Below are 16,089 nucleotides of genomic sequence, written 5' to 3' on the forward strand. Positions count from 1 at the left end.
GCTCCTACTAACTCTTTACTTGTCTCATAAATAAATATGTTTTAAAAAGGGGGAGTAAGGAATTAAATTAGTAATTGTACATTTTAAATTTACTCTAACTTAGATTCTTTATTTATTTCTTTGAGAGAGAAAAAGGTGACCTGTGTTTCTTAGATCAAAGACTTAATAGAGCTAGTTAAAGCATTCAGAAGGCTCAGAGTGACAACCGTGAAAAGAGATTTTGATGAGTTAAGTATAAATGCATCAGAAATATATGGATTACACTCCTTAAATTGCACATGAGTTTAAAAGTGCAGAAGAAAACGTGTTCAACAAAATGCTCAGGGACATTCTAAAACTCAAATACTTGAAATGCTTAAGATTTAAGGTGTGTACTTAATGAGACCACGGCTATCCATATCCAGGGTAAATGTGATAACATTCATTAATCGCGTTTCTCTATCCCATGTTTTCTAATCTTAAGGCCAAGAATAGGCAGGCATATTGTATTAGTCAGTATTCTTCAGAAACACAGAACAGCTTTTGTTTTGTTTTTTGTATGTGTGTGTGTGTGTGTGTGTGTGTGTGTGTGTATAGTATGTATGTATACACACACGAGTATATACATATATGGAGAGAGAGAGAGGTATTTCTCTTAAGGACTTGGTTCCTCAGTTATGGAGTCTGGAACGTTCAAAATCTGAAGTCTATTTGCTGGCAGAATTTCTCTTGCTTGGGGAAGGTCAATCTTTTGTTCTACTCAGGCTTTCCACTGATTGGATAAGGCTCACCCACATTATGGTGGGCAATTCTACTTTACTCAAAATCTACTGATTTAAATGTTAATCTCATCCAAAACACCCTCACATACACATTCAGAATAATATTTGCCCATATATCTGATCACCATGGCCCAGCCAAGTTGACACATAAGATTAATCATCATAGATGCCTAGTGGGCTGATATTGTCTGCTTATTAAATTTGACATTTAGAATACTTAGCAATGCCAGTTCAAATGAATGAATAGAATTCACTGACAAACTTTTAGAGCTGAAAAGGTCACTGGAGACCATATAATGGTATTTGTCAGTGGTGATGCTATTAGCACTAGAGGCAGAGTAATTTTCGTATGTTGGGAATTGTCCTGAGTATTGCAGGGCATTTAGCATCCCTGGTCCTAACGCCTGACTGCAAATAGCTCTCCAATTCACTGTGACAACCACAAAACCATCCTGTAGATTTCCAAACTCTCTAGGGTGGAGGTGACACTCTACATTAAGAATTACCCTGTACTCTCTTTTAGAGGAGGAAATAGATTCACTAAGGTTACTTTTTACCATATCTTATATGTAGACTATTACTTTCCCTCTTTTTTCCCCCTGATTTTCAGCACAGTTAATTTTATCAGACCATTTTGCTGTAAATAATGTGTAAATCTATAATTATGCTACCTAAAATAAGGTTTAAAATATAAGCTTCGAATAGTATGACAAATTATAATGTACAAAGTTGGGTGAGGATTTCAGTTATATCAAAAACTCACACGTGTGAGTTTTGGGTATTAAACTAAAAGCATGAATAAATTACCTCCCAATTTTGAAAAACTTTTTGGAAAGCTGACTAGTTGGGGAAGCATTCATCCAAAACAGTATACATGAAGATATTGTACATCACCATTCATACTGAAAGGGAGCGTTTCTGGGATGACAATTAGCTTTATTTTGGTTAATGAAAACTCACTCTTTAGATATGAGCTTAGATGTTTTTTGCTCCAGGAAGCGATTGTCAACCACATAAATGAAATTCATCGACACCCTATATTCTCTTCATCACAGAAATCATCATCATAGATTGCAGTTGGCATTGCTATCTCCCCCACTGAAATGTAGGCTCTGTAAGGTCAGAGACCTTGTGAAGTTTGTTTGCCTGCCTTTGTGCTCCTAATATTGAGCCAAATGCCTGGCATAGAATAGGAGCTCAATAAATATGTGTTGGGTAGGTGAATAGAAGGGAGCAGCATAAAGAAAATAAACTTCTATCTTTACTGAAAACTATGCACATGTTATTTTCCATTGTGAAGCCTAAGGAACAATAATAATTTTATCATCTGTGTGTTTCACAAGTCCATAGCATTGCACCTAGCATACATAGTTTCTCTCACACTTTATTGAGGTATAATTTATACACAATAAACTGCATTCGTTTAAAGTTTACAGTTCAATGAGTTTTGACATTAGTGTAACCCCTGCCACCAAGATACAGAACATTTCAAACATTCCACAAGTTCCCTAAGTGCCCCTTGGCAGACGTGTTCCCCCTCCACACCCATCTCAAGCAAACACTGATTTGCTTCCTGTCACTATAGATTAGTTTCCATTTCTAGAATTTTATATAAATGAAATCACACAGTATGTACTCTTTTATACATACATACTTCTTGAGATTCATGCATGTTGCATGCATAGGTAGTTTGTTCTTTGTATAGCTGAGTATGTATTTCATTGTATAGATATATAATAATTTGTTTACCCTTTTACCTGTTGATGGATAATTGGGTTGTTTACAGTTTGGGGCTGTTATGAATAAAGCTGCTTTGAACATTCATGGAGAAGTCTTTGTGTGGACATGTTTAAATTTGTCTTGGGTAAATGTCTAGGAGTGGAATTCTGGATTATAGGGCTAATATATATTTAACTTTATAAGAAGCTATCAAACCATTTTCAAAGTGGTTGTGCCATATTTTTATTACCACCAGCAATGCATGAGAATTCAACTTGTTCTGCATCCTTCCCAGCACTTGATATTGTCAGTCCTTTTAATTTTAGCCATGTTGGTGGCTATGTAATAGTATCTTATTATGATTTTAATGTGCATTTCCCTGATGACTAATGATGTTGAACACTTATTGATTATCGATATATTTTCTTTGGTGAAGTGTCTGTCCAAGTCTTTAGTCCATTTTTTTTCCTTTGGATTGTTTGCCTTTCTTTGATTGTGTTGTAAGAGTTCTTTATATGTTCTGAATACAAGTCCTTCGATTGATATATATAAAATGTTTTCTGTAGTCTATGGCTGTCTTTTCACTTTCTTAACGATGTCTGTTAAATAACAAAAGTTTTTAATTTTGATGAAGTTCAAATGGTCAACTTTAAAGAAATTTCTTTTTTCTTTTCAGTCTGAGAAATCCTACCCCATGGTCACAAAAATTTTTCTTCTAAAATTTTTATAGTTTAGCTTTTACATTTAAATCTATCTGACATTTTGAGTTATTTTTTATATATCACATGAAATAAGGATTAGGTTTAATTTTTTTTCCATGTGTGTATCTAGTGGTTCTAGCACCATTTGTTGGAAAAGCTTTCCTACTCCATTGAATGCCTTGACTCTTGTGTCAAAAATCAACTGACCACATATGTGTGGTTCTACCTCTGGGTTTCATTCTATTTCATTCATCTGTATGTCTATCCTTTTACCAATACAATAGTATCTTCATTACTGTAGCTTTATAGTAATTCTTGAAATCAGGTATTATCAATCCTGAACTTTTGTTCTTTTCTACATATATTTTTATGTCCTTTAAATGTTCATCTCAGAGATGACCCTCCTTACCAAGACCAAATATAACCTTGCAACTTTCATATCCCCTGATGCCTTAAAGTGTCTGTATATCTATAAAAAGAAAGGATCATGTTTTCCCTCCTGTTATTCCTAGTTTCATCCTCTGCCCCAAGAGACTATTTTATGTTTTGGCCAGGAGACTCTTTGACTTACCAATAGCTAAAACTTGGTTTTAACTAGAGCATGTAAAGGGTCATGAGGATGGGCAGACGAGGTACTCCTACAAATGCTCAGGTGAATTGCAAAAAGAGATTCCTGTGTGATATTGCAAAAATCATTTGGGGATAAAATTATGATAAATAGAAGAAACATGTCTTTACTATCCACAAGATAAGTCTAAGCTTCTTTACCTGGCATTCTTGTCTCCTCAAGACTTGTATATGTGATGCTCCAGGAAAATTGTTTAACTCTGTTGTGGCTTCCTCACCTCTCTGCACTGATGTTGCCATCATCTGAAATGCCTCTATCTCTCATCTCAGATATCTAAGTTTTCTCCTTCTACAAAGCCTTTTGTAATCTTCTCAACCAGGAGTAATTGTGCCCTTTTTCGATCTCCCATAACACTTATTTTTATCTCTTTATTGTATTTATCATAGTAACATTGTAGCTTGCATTTATTAATGACGTACTATGTGCCAGACCTTGTGTTAAGTACATAACATGCATTATAATTTTTAATTATCATAGACATATTATAAGGTAGTGACTATTGCGATCGTATTGACAGATGAGGAAATTGAGAGACAAAGAAAGTAAGTAATGTACCAAGATCATACAATTCATACATTTCAGTGTTAGGAGTCTAGCTACTCTTAGGGTCTGTTAGACGACAGTCTGTGGTCCTAACTGATATGCTGTTCTATCTCCAAACAGGACCTATTTTATTTGCCTGTCTCAGAAACTCTGGCATAATACTGCAGGCCATCAATAATCCTGTTTGCACATAGCCACCTAGTATATTTGAAAAGTTGGCCAAGGCTTTGGCTTTGCTTGTGAGGTCCAAGGGATACCCTAATTAAAAACCTTTGAATAAAAAAAGATGTAAGAAGACTCCATGTAGTTACTAGTGAGTGTGCCCCAGACAGGGTGGGAAGTGACTCTTTTCTTTGGGTCTAGATACAAGTTCTGTGAGTAATGTTTTGAGTTGGCACAGTTGGCATCACGAAAATAGCTTTCTGTTGTAGTCCTTGGGGGAATTTGGTGAAACTTCTTTGTCAAAAGGAGCTACAAAATAGGAAGAGGTAGACTACCTTTTGGTCTTTCTTGTTAAAAATGTAATTTATTTCAAATAATGAAAGTAACATGTGTACATTTTGGATAATTTGGAAAATACAAGAAAACCACAAAGAAGAAAACTCTCCTATAATCCTACTACCCAGAGATAACTTCTATTAATATTTGAGTCTTCTGTTCTAGTTTTTTTCTGTGCACACACACACATGAATATATTCGTATTTGGAAAATATAACTAATACCAGTTATAGTTTTATAAGCAATTTTTACATCAGCATATGGTAAATATTTTCCTTTGTTTTCCTAAAACTTCATTTTAATGGCTGCATAATATTATATCATAAGGATATCCACAATTTATTTAACCAAATTGTTCGGCATTTAAATTGTTTCTGATCTTTTCATATAAATGCACATACAGGTTTATATCCATCTCTGTTTCCTTAGGAGAGGGAATGGGGAGGGACCTTGAAATCATCACGTTCAAACTTGCGTTTGGAATCTATCTAAATGCAACACACTTATATAACTTGGTTTTATAGCATACATATCAATTTTTTATTAAATCCTTGTTCATGTCAGCAGGATAAATGTACTCTTTCAACAAGATTTGTGTTGAAACTTGATGACCAAATTTCATTTTTTCAGGTCAAATTCCGGTAAAACAGGTTTCACTATCACGAGATGGATTATAGTAAAAATATTTCTAAGCTTTTGCAGGCCCATAATAATAATGTTTGGCTAATATCTTTATAAGGAGATGATCTACTTATTTCTAACACTCATTCATGTCATACTTGTGAAAACTACATGGACCATCTGCCACAGCCAGTACATTTGCATAAAATAAAGAACACTGTGTTGGGTAGAGCAAGGCCTTAAGAAGTCCCATAGGGTATCCAGTTAGCTCAGTTGGTTAGAGCGTAGTGCTGATAACACCAAGGTTGGGGGTTCGATCCCTGCGTGGGCCAGTGAGCTGCACCCTCCTTAAAAAAAAAAAAAAAAAAAAAAAAATGAAGTTCCAGTTTTCTCTTTAATGATCACAGTACAGAAAAGATACCACTTAGTGTTTGATGCCTTCATTATGGAAGTTCTGAGCACAAGTATCCTTATGCAAACAAAGAGTTAAGTCTCTGCCTGTAATGAGTGCTAACGGAAGGGATTGGAGTTTTGGGTAAGTTTTGGTAAGGATTGGAATTTTAAGGGAAGGTGTTTTTTAAACTTCTCCGAACCTTAGTTTCTTGCTGTGTAAAAAGCTGGGGAATAAGGTGTATTGAGGGAGGTTGATATTGTGTTAGTATCATCTCTTTCCTACTTCTGCTTTCCTGGTTTTGCTAGTCTGTGTATCTACAAACCATGAGAAATTTGGAGCCAGCCTGGTGGGAGGAAGATCTCTGAAATGTGGGGAAGACTTGGGTTAAAATTCCAGCTCTGATGTTTAATAAATGCTGTGAAATCTTGGGCTAGTCATCTAAATGAGCTTAAGTTGCTTATAAAATGGGACGCTCATAGTAACATCTACCTTAAATACCTTGGGGCTGTCGTGGGTTTCAAATAAGATAAAATTACTTGAATTCTTTGTTATGACAGTAAAAATCTTCCAATGTTCATGAAAAGTCTTTTCTTTACATCTTTTTTGGGCTCCTTTGCCTCCACCTATCACTTTTCTTAGGGTTCTGCATTTCTTCCTTTTGTTCCCATATCAATGAATATGTATTCAGGTGACCTATTTCATGCTCATAGCTCCAACTATTAAATATATGCTGATGTCTGCTGTTGAGCTTCAGACCTGTATATTATGCTGCCTATATGATATAACCACCTACATGCCCCAGAAGGTCAAGGTCAAATGTTCAAAACTCAGCTAATCATTTTTCTCCCCGTACTTGCTCCATCTTATTTTGGTGACTAATACCACCATTCAATGAGTGGGCCAAGCCCCAAACTTGCTATCTATCTTAGATTCAGCTCATTCAATTGCGCCCCTACCCAATCAATCTGAAGTACTGATTTTACTCTCTTAATAGTTCTCTAATATCCTATCCCTTCCTGTTCATTCTCACTGCCATTGCTTAGTTAAAATCCTCATAAATGATTTCCTGGATTACTTGAATAGTCCCTCTGGTCTTTCCACCTCTTTTCTGGTTGCCTTCTTATCTCTTCTCTTCATTGTTGTTACAGTAAAAACATAACTATAATCATGTCATTGTCATTCTGCTTAAAACCAGTCAGTGGCTCTGCATAACTTTCAGGAGGTCCAATTCCTTAGGTTATCACAGGAGGCCCTCTATAATCTCCATCATTTTGAATTGAGTTTCCTTGCTGGTGTTTCTGCCACATTGACCCTTTCCAGGCACAGATTCTTCTTCACTTATAAACATATTTATTTCCAAGTGGCTGTTTTTAGGTTTATTTGTCCCCAAGACTAAAAGGACATCTATTGATGTTTAAGTTTGCAGGCCTAGGATGCAGTGCCACCTAATAGATTCTTTGAAGATTTCAAATCAGACAGACTTATTGTTTATAATAGGAAAAGACTACAATATAAACCCATCAATGGAGTATTGATTATATAAATTACGGTATATTTTTATAGGTTGCCTTAAAAATGAATAAGGGGTATCTACATGAATCTCCAAAATACATTAAATGGGAATACAAGTTGTAGAATTCAGCGTATAATACACACTTATTGTATGAAAGAAAACATAAGAAACTCTTAATAGGGTTCTTGCAGAAAAACGGCACGGACCGAGAAACTCAAGCGGCATGCAGAGATCAGGGAGAACACAGCTTTATTACACCGGCAGGCTCAGCGGGATCCTTCCCAAAAGACTGAGCCCCTAGCAAGGTTTCGAGCAGGCTTTTATGGGTTGGGGACTTCCTTGAGTCAGGGAAGGGGTAGATGTCATCTGGTGATTGGCTCAAGGTGTACCTTGGAGGAGGCTATGCGTAAGTGGGCTGGGGCTTAGGCTGGGGACTTCTCTCTCCCCTCCGGCCACCATTTTAGCTCAGTTCCACGTGGCAGGGAACCATTTGAAGGTCAGTTTCCCCATCAGGGTCACCTCTAGGGAGAACTGAGGGTCTAGACGGGAAGGAAGACTTGTTTGCTACTATGTAGCTTTTTACATGATTTGAATTTTTAAACATTTATAATTATTGCTTAAAAATCAATTAGTCTTTAAAATCACAAACCCGACATGCTCTTTTCTTCTACTTTCTGCACAATCTATCAGCTATCTTTTCTTATAGACCAGTTTCCACTACATTGAACATATGTTGAGGTAGGTAATTCCTCTCCGTGGTGATGCCTATAAGTATAGAAAACTTCTTGGCTGTTACAATGTCTTTGAACTATGCAAGTTAACTGTGGCTGTGTCAAAAGTTTCAGGAGCAGCATTTTCAACAGGTCCAGCCTTTGAGTTGCTAAACAAATGCTTGTCTTTGTCCAGAATTAACTTTATTTACACAGGCATCTGACACTGATCTCCCTCCTTCAGCTACTGTGGATGAAAACAGGGTTTCTGTGGAAAACAGTCTCACTGGGTGATCTGATCATAAATTCCTAACTGGGCAGGTCATGGTAGGTAGTCACGCCCCAGGCATACCACTTTCCTAAAAATTTTATCTTTGCCTTAAGCAAGCCCTGTCCATTGTTTCTGAGCATCTAGGTTAACACACCTTTGAAATAAATAAGCACCCTAAAGAGAGCACATCTTCTTAACTATTCTGTAATCTAATCCCCACCTTGCTTTCTCCCACCTCCATGTAATCTTCCTTAGTGCCCTCCTTGATTTCAAATGCATAAAAAAAGCTGCAAAACTGTCCTTCTTCAGAGCATTTGAGATCTTGCATCCCAGCATATGTTGTCAGTTTGGCTCAAATAAACTTATAAAAATTCTGTACGTTTCTTACATTTACACTCTTAAAGCTTTTCATTCTGACTATCAATGTTCATTATTCTCGCTCATTATTGTTGATGGCATAGATATATGCACGACTGGGTCTTTGTTCTACAGAATTGTCGTTATTACTGAACAGTTTATCCCATAAGTATTATATTGGTCATTTGCAGTTTTTTTATTACTTCTGTTTTTGTTTCAATACTAGTCGTATGTCTCTTGCTAGTAGCACTGTTAACACTCTAGCTGCCTTTGTTCTTACTGAACATGAGGGTTAATAACATTTGTAATTTTTGTAAAACACTGAAAATTAAAAGCAAATATATGAAGTATACAAAGATCACAAAGTTTGCAAAGTAGTGGTCAGTAGACTGCATTTAGCCTACCTAAATTTTGTTTGGCTGGCATAAAACTTTAAAAATTTGAATTAGGTATCAACATTTCAAAATTGAAGGAGGTGTTTGGTTTGTCTTGAGAGAGGAAAGGCATGGCAGCACAGAGGCTACATAAATAAAATCAGCTGGTGCCTTGCGCTGCTCCGCGCTGTAGAGCAGAGTTCACCTCACACTTCACTCTTCACCTCAGTCCCTGCCCTGCCAGCTTCACTCATGAGGCATTTGAGTTTGCCATCCTGCAAATCAAGGAATTAAATGGGTTAAGGAATAACCCAATGGTCACGTGACTTGGACTAAAATGACCTCACCTGACCACCAACTCCTGACATGTCTGAAAGAGTTGGTACACCTTTGCTTGGGAGCAGAGCTTTGTATTTATGAATATTGATAAGCTGCAGGTGTTTAAGATCTGGAGTGAATTACTTGTAGTTTCCTGATTAAGTTGTGAGCTATTTTATATTTACGTGTATATAGGTTTTTTCCTTTTTTCTTAGAATTTAATTATAGATTTTGTTCCATAATTTCTTGTTGTTATTTTTTGGTTTTTTTTTAATTGGGCAATATTGGGGAACAGTGGGTTTTTCCAGGACCCATCAGCTCCAAGTCAAGTCATTTTCACTCTAGTTGTGGAGGGTGCAGCTCACTGGCTCATGTAAGAATTGAACCTGTGACCTTGGTGTTATGAGCACTGCGCTCTAACCAACTGAGCCAACCAGCTGCCCTTTTCTTTAGTTTTTTTTTTTTTTTTTAACCAGATTGGGAGCTTCTTGAGGGTAGTTGTATGTTGAGTTCATTTTATATCCTATAGGCCTCTTATTTTCACTTTATCATAGAGGTCTCCAGTATGCCTAGTGTCAGGCATAGAAAAGGCTTTCAACAAATACTTGAGGGAATGAATAACTGAATGTCTCAATCAGCACCAATTTTGAGCTGGAGTGTATAGATTGATGAGACTTGACTTATTCCCTTAAATTATCAAATTATTTATAGTTCATACTGGAAAGTATTTTTTGATATATTTAAGTGTTTGGGAATAGGAGAAGCAAAGAAAGTTCAGATCTAAACTTACAAATCTTGTGTGGAGCCTAAAGTTGTTAAAAGGCATCCTCCTCCCTCTTCCTAGAAAAGCTATCACAGTGCCAGGATATTGAATTCAGCCGCACATTCTCATGAGTGTCTGTAACATCTAATTATCAAATAAATGACTCAGAATAAGATGGTATTGGGGCTAGATGAAGTGGGGGCGGGGGGAAGTGCTGTAATTACTAAGTGAAGACCTGCTAATGTCATTAATTTGCCTATTTAAAAAGTTAGTGGGAGATAAAGTGCGATGAAATCTAAATGTAACCTAATGCCGTAGTACATTTGATAACTTGGTTACCCTCTGGTATCATAGAAACATATTTGTTTTTTTCTCCAGTCCTGGCACAGAACTCCCAGAACCCTTGGAATTTCCTGAGTGATAAGGGTGATGGGATTGTCTTTCTGTCCACCCAGCCCCCACTCCCCCATCCTGAAGCTACTAGGCTACTAGGACAGAACAAGCCTTGATTAGAAGCTTAGAACTTTCAGTCCCGCCTCCTGGGAGGGGAAAGGGGCTAGAGACTGAGTTTAGTCATCTATGGCCAATGATTTAATAAATCATGCTACCTAATGACACTTCCATAAAAACCCCTAAATGATGGGGTCCAGAAAGCTTTCAGGAGGTGCTGGGAGGGGCCTGTTTCCATAGGGACAGAAGCTCCCTTCTGGACCTTGGACTATGTACCTTTTTCTCTGGCTGCTCATTTGTATCCTTTATAATAAACCAGTAAATATAAGCAAATGCCTTCTTACGTTCTGTGAGCTATTTTAGCAAAATATCGAACCTGAGGAGGGGGGTCATGGAAATCCTTGATTTATATTTGGTGGGTCAGGAGCACTGGTGGCCTGGACTTAGAATTGGTGTCAAAGAGGGGGCAGTCTCGTGGGAAGGAAACCAAAGACCAACGGAGACTGCACCAGGGGTCTGAGAAGGCAGCGGGTAAACACCTCCAAACATTGCCTGAACATTCTCAACCCGGCTTGGGTTTTTAAGGGAAAATCTGGGCGTTCCTCTAGAGGCTACGTGATGGTTCTGGGCGCCTAAATGGAGCCTTGCCTCTGGCCACGTAATGCTCTGATGGAGTCAGCAACCCCAGGAACAATGATGGGAGTAGCCTGGAAAGAAAGCTAAACTATAGAGATTGTGATAAATACGCCTAAGGGTATTAATCATAAGTTTCATGGTAATTTTCTAAAACAGGGAACTGAGTGGGACAGGGAACTGAGTGGGACAGGGGACATTCAGAGCTCAAGCGGCAGGGGATGATCTATTGTTAAGCTTTGGTAGGTCCAGGAAAGGTGAGCCCAGGGACAGGGAGAGTCCTTTCCTATGGGGTGCCGACCGGGCCCTGTTCCTGTAAAAGCAGACACCCATCAAAGAACCACATGTACAGATTTACTACAGTAAATGCTGTAAATGAGAGGTATCAGATGTATGATTGTTCTCATCAGAAAGAGCATGACACACTTTCCCATGACACACTTTCCCAAGGAAGCTGAGAGCTGAAAACCTGTAGGAGGATAACTAAGTGGAGACGTGGGAGTGGGTAAACTTTGACCTTGCTTCTTGCAAAGTCTTCTGAGGCTTAAGATTCGTTATCTTCACCCTCCTCTTCTAGATTTCTTCCTACAGTGTGGTTTCTATTAAGAGCCTCTCAGAATATACTCAGAATAGCGTCAGAAGAAAACATTTTGTATAAGGCTTTTTTCTTTGTAACATAATGGCATGAGATGCTCAATAAAGAAAGGCCTCTGACTTCTCATAACTGAGTGCTGCTGGTGTAATCAGTTTCCTTCTCCCTTCCCATGCTGAACCCCAAGTGGGTACACCTGGCATTCCCCAGCTAGGGCCCCAGCATTGAGAAAATAATAGAGCTATGAGCCAAGACTGTTGGACGGCAGTGGAAGCAACTTACTTTGCTGACTGACTGTGGAGTCAAGCATGTTTTCAACGAAGTCTAAAATAAGTTTTGAAGGATGGGGGAGGAGGGAGGATTCCAGGAGGAGGGAACAGCACCCACAGAAGCACAGAGGAGTAAAACAATACCCCATATTTGCAGGGACAGGGGGTAGTTTAGAATTCTCTTAAATAAGTCAGGAAAACACAATAAACTAGTGAAATTAAATCAGCATTTTAGAAATACGAAGAGCTAAACCTTAGTGAACTCTAAAAGTCCCATTTAAAAAAAAAGTTCCCATAGATACAACTCCTTTGTCTAAAATCCTTGATAAATATTATTGATACCGGAGGACAAACGAGTCCAGAGCTCATGCTGACTGTACCATCGCTCCACCAATAGACAGACACAGGAGTTGGGTTATAGAATAAGCGTTTATTATCAGAGAACCAGTGGTCTGAGAAGGCAGCAGGTCAACACCTCCAAAAACTGCCTTAACATTCTCAGACCAGGTTGGGGTTTTTAAGGGAAAATCTGGGCATTCCTCCAGAGGCTACGGGATGGTTCCTGGGGTCTGCATGGAATTCCCCTGTGGCCACGTGATTCTATGGTTGAGTCAGTAATATGGGAACAATGATGGGATTAGCCTGGTAGATTGTGATCAATAAGCCCAAGTGAATTAATCATAACTTTCAGGGTACTTTTCTAAAACAGGAACTGGGTGGAACAAGGGACATTCAGAGCTCAAGCTGCAGGGGATTGTCATGCAGGGATTCTGGTCTCGCTCCCTGCAGGAGAACACAGGATATGGTGAGGCCAAAAAGGAACACCAACGGAGCCATAGATAGGGGAGTCATACCACTGTGTTCTCACTGGTGGCTGGGTTGGAGACAGGAAGCAGGAGCCGCAATTTGTTATTCGTTTCTCTGCCAACCAACCAACCCCCTAGCGTAGCCACGGCAGTTACATTAGTGGCCAATGGCTAACTGGTTACAGCTGATGGCCATCTACTACCAGCACCTTTCCAAGTGAGACCGAGAGCCTGTAAACTGCTCTCCTGGCTCTGTCCCCACAGGGATGATCTATTGTCAAGCTATAGGTAGGTCAAGGAAAGGGGAGGCCAGGGACATGGAGGGGCCTCTACTAAGGGGTGCCAGCCGGGCCCTGTTTCATTACTACATGTATTGACCTGAACATCTGCAGCTGTCCTAGGTCCCAGAAACTTTAATTAATTCCCTGGAATCTGTTTATTTTCCTGGCACACCTTATTTAAATTCTTTCCCATTTCTTATTGGCTTCCAAGTGTTAGCCTTCTCCTTTCTCGCTTACCATATAGAACAATTTTTGTCCAGTGATTTTCACATCTTCCCAGACTATTGTGGAGGTTCAGAATGAGTCATCCCAAGATGTGTCCCTGTGGTATGGGGATTGTTTTGAGCTAAAGGCAACTTTAGCTGTGGGTTCAAGAGAAACTTCTGCCCCTCCGTCAACTACCTAGAAGAACTTGAATTTAGGGGCTTTGCCCATAATAAGACATTACCGAAGATAACCTCTTTTGATCTACCTATAAGGCAGGGCAAACTTCTATTTACTGAATATCTGCTGTTATCTTCCTGCAATGACCCTTTGAAGCCCTGAAGGTGCATTACCTCATCCCTAGCTCAGAATGTCTTATACACCTCAACCCTTTTTCTATCTCTGAACCTCTTCTGCATGTGGGTTCTCTGAATCATATATGCGGGGTTTCCATATGCATGTATGTATTAAATTTGGTTATTTTTCTCCTGCTAATCTGTCTCATGTTTATTTGGTTACTAGAACAAAAGAAAAAACCTTGAGGGTAGAGGAAAATTTCTTCCTCCTACACACCATGACGTGGTTGACTAAGAATTTGTTTTGGCATAGCTTTTTTTTTTTTTTTCAGTTTTCCTCCAGTTGCCGGAATGGAAGCTTCTACCTGAAATGGCATATGACAAGAGCTAGAGGAAATAAATTATAAGAACACATTTTCCGCCTACTAAGAGACCCAACCACCAAAAGGTTCTTTCATAAAATATATATCCAGAGGGGAAAACAAATGTTTCTGCAATATTTTTGATTAAATAAGTTGTACAGTTCTCTAGTACCATGTTATCAGGCAAATATTCTGTATGTGCTCATCCTCAGTGGATATGAGACAGGTTAGTTAGCATGTTAGGTAGACAGGAAAGTCCCTGGTGGAATAAACGAAGGCAGCCATATCCTGAAATTCCAGGTTCTGAAATAACTCATTCACTCCAGGACAAAAATGTAATTTACGCTTTGAAGTTAATAAGTTATCTCGTAAATCTCTTTAGGCTGGACAAACAGAGCAAATCTGATAGGCAAATTCCATTAGAAGGAATCAGCTCCCTTCCCTAAGCAGGCAAGGGAAGGTATAACAATAAGAGCCTTTTGCCTTAGCCAGTGGGCATCCCAGTTTCGTGCACCCCCTCTCGCAAAGAGAGCTATACTTTCACTTTAATAAAAATCTTTGCTCTTCTGCCTCTACTTCCGAGTCCGCGTTCTCATTCTTCGAGTACATGAGACCAAGATCTCTGGGCACCAGACATCAGAATCCTATGTCATTTGGGGGATCGCCAGATCCCTATATCAGATAAATGAAAACTTTCCCCTTTCTTAAAATTGAGAATGTTGCAGAACATTTTCATTATGTGTGAAGATAAGGAACTAACATTTATTAGCACACACATTATGTTAGGCTCTGTGGCAGGTGCCATCTGAATGCTATCTTGTTTAATCAGCTATCAGTGTGCTTAAATGGGGAGATGGCAGCTTTTTTAATGTTAAGGCAGTTTTTGGATGTATTAACCTGCTGCCTTCTCAGACCACCGGTGCTCTGATAATAAACGCTTATTCTATGACCCAACTCCTGAGTCGGTATATTGGCTGAGCGGCGCGGGCAGCACGAGCCCTGGACTCGTTTGGCTTCCTGTTTCACAAGACTGCCCCCACTTTGATACCAATTCTAAGTCCAGGCCACCAGTACTTCTGACCCATCAAATATAAATGAAGGACTCCCTTGACCCCCTCCTCAGGTTCGATATTTCGCTAAAATGACTCACAGAACTTAGGAAGGCATTTAGTTATATTTCTTTCTTTTTCAAAATAGGATGTTTGAAGTCATCCTTCAACAACTTAATGCAACATTTATTTAATGACTATTTTATGCAAGCTAGATCTTGACATACTGGGCATTTGGTTGGACATAGTAAGATAAGCCATATAGAGATAACTGAAATACAAAGCAGAAAACATAAGTGCTTTGTAAACGAGTTCTATAGTATAGGATTTCAGAGGTGGGTCTGGGGAAGCTGGCCTGAGACTTGGGCTTTTAAGGAAGGAAACGATTTTCATAAATCCATCAGGGCTGAGGGGAGAAAAGAATTCTGGGTAATATGAAAAGAAATAATAAGGAAACAGAGGAGAGAACATGTTGAAGAGATGTCAAGTAGAATCATAGGACAAACTTTTTATTAGAGGAGAAAAGGGAAGATAAGACTGGGAAACATAGTCTGTGCTGTTTAAGCATCAAGCCTTTCTATTATTAGGACTAGAGTAGCTAAAACACAGAGAGGATGGAAGCCCCAGTCAGGTGTCATGGAGACTGTGGACAGGTCACCCAGAAGCTGACTTGGAAATGAGTGAAAGTCAGCAACCAAGTTACCCATGGTTGCTGCTAAGATGAACTGGGTGAAACGAGTGAAGAGCCCCAGTTCAGACACTATTTCTAGGCACACTCCTACCTCCAGGGGGAGCTCAAGGTTTCTGTCCTTCATTCCCAAAAAAAAGAACTGTGAAATGAATTGAGAACAAAATGGATATTTTATAGAAACGCTGATTCTGCAGGAGATTCTGTTGGAATGAAATCATTATAAATGGAAGTGGACTGAGAATATTTTCCCTGTCAATCATCTCTGGGAATTTTGGCTTTGGTCAG

The 16,089-nt window shown here is 38.9% G+C and overlaps 1 long non-coding RNA gene across 3 annotated transcripts in view; it reads right to left on the reverse strand.

The window, feature by feature from the left end:
• Positions 1–2,195: 2,195 nt before the first annotated feature.
• The window catches only part of LOC109451365 (uncharacterized), a 63,263-nt gene continuing 49,369 nt past the window's right edge, over positions 2,196–16,089 (reverse strand). For all 3 annotated transcript variants that reach the window (XR_012497450.1, XR_012497449.1, XR_012497448.1), the window contains one exon: positions 2,196–5,818. This is a non-coding gene — a long non-coding RNA (uncharacterized LOC109451365). The remainder of the gene's footprint in view (positions 5,819–16,089) is intronic.

Source organism: Rhinolophus sinicus, linkage group LG06 (assembly GCF_036562045.2).
Source record: "Rhinolophus sinicus isolate RSC01 linkage group LG06, ASM3656204v1, whole genome shotgun sequence".
NCBI classification, from domain to species: domain Eukaryota; kingdom Metazoa; phylum Chordata; class Mammalia; order Chiroptera; family Rhinolophidae; genus Rhinolophus; species Rhinolophus sinicus.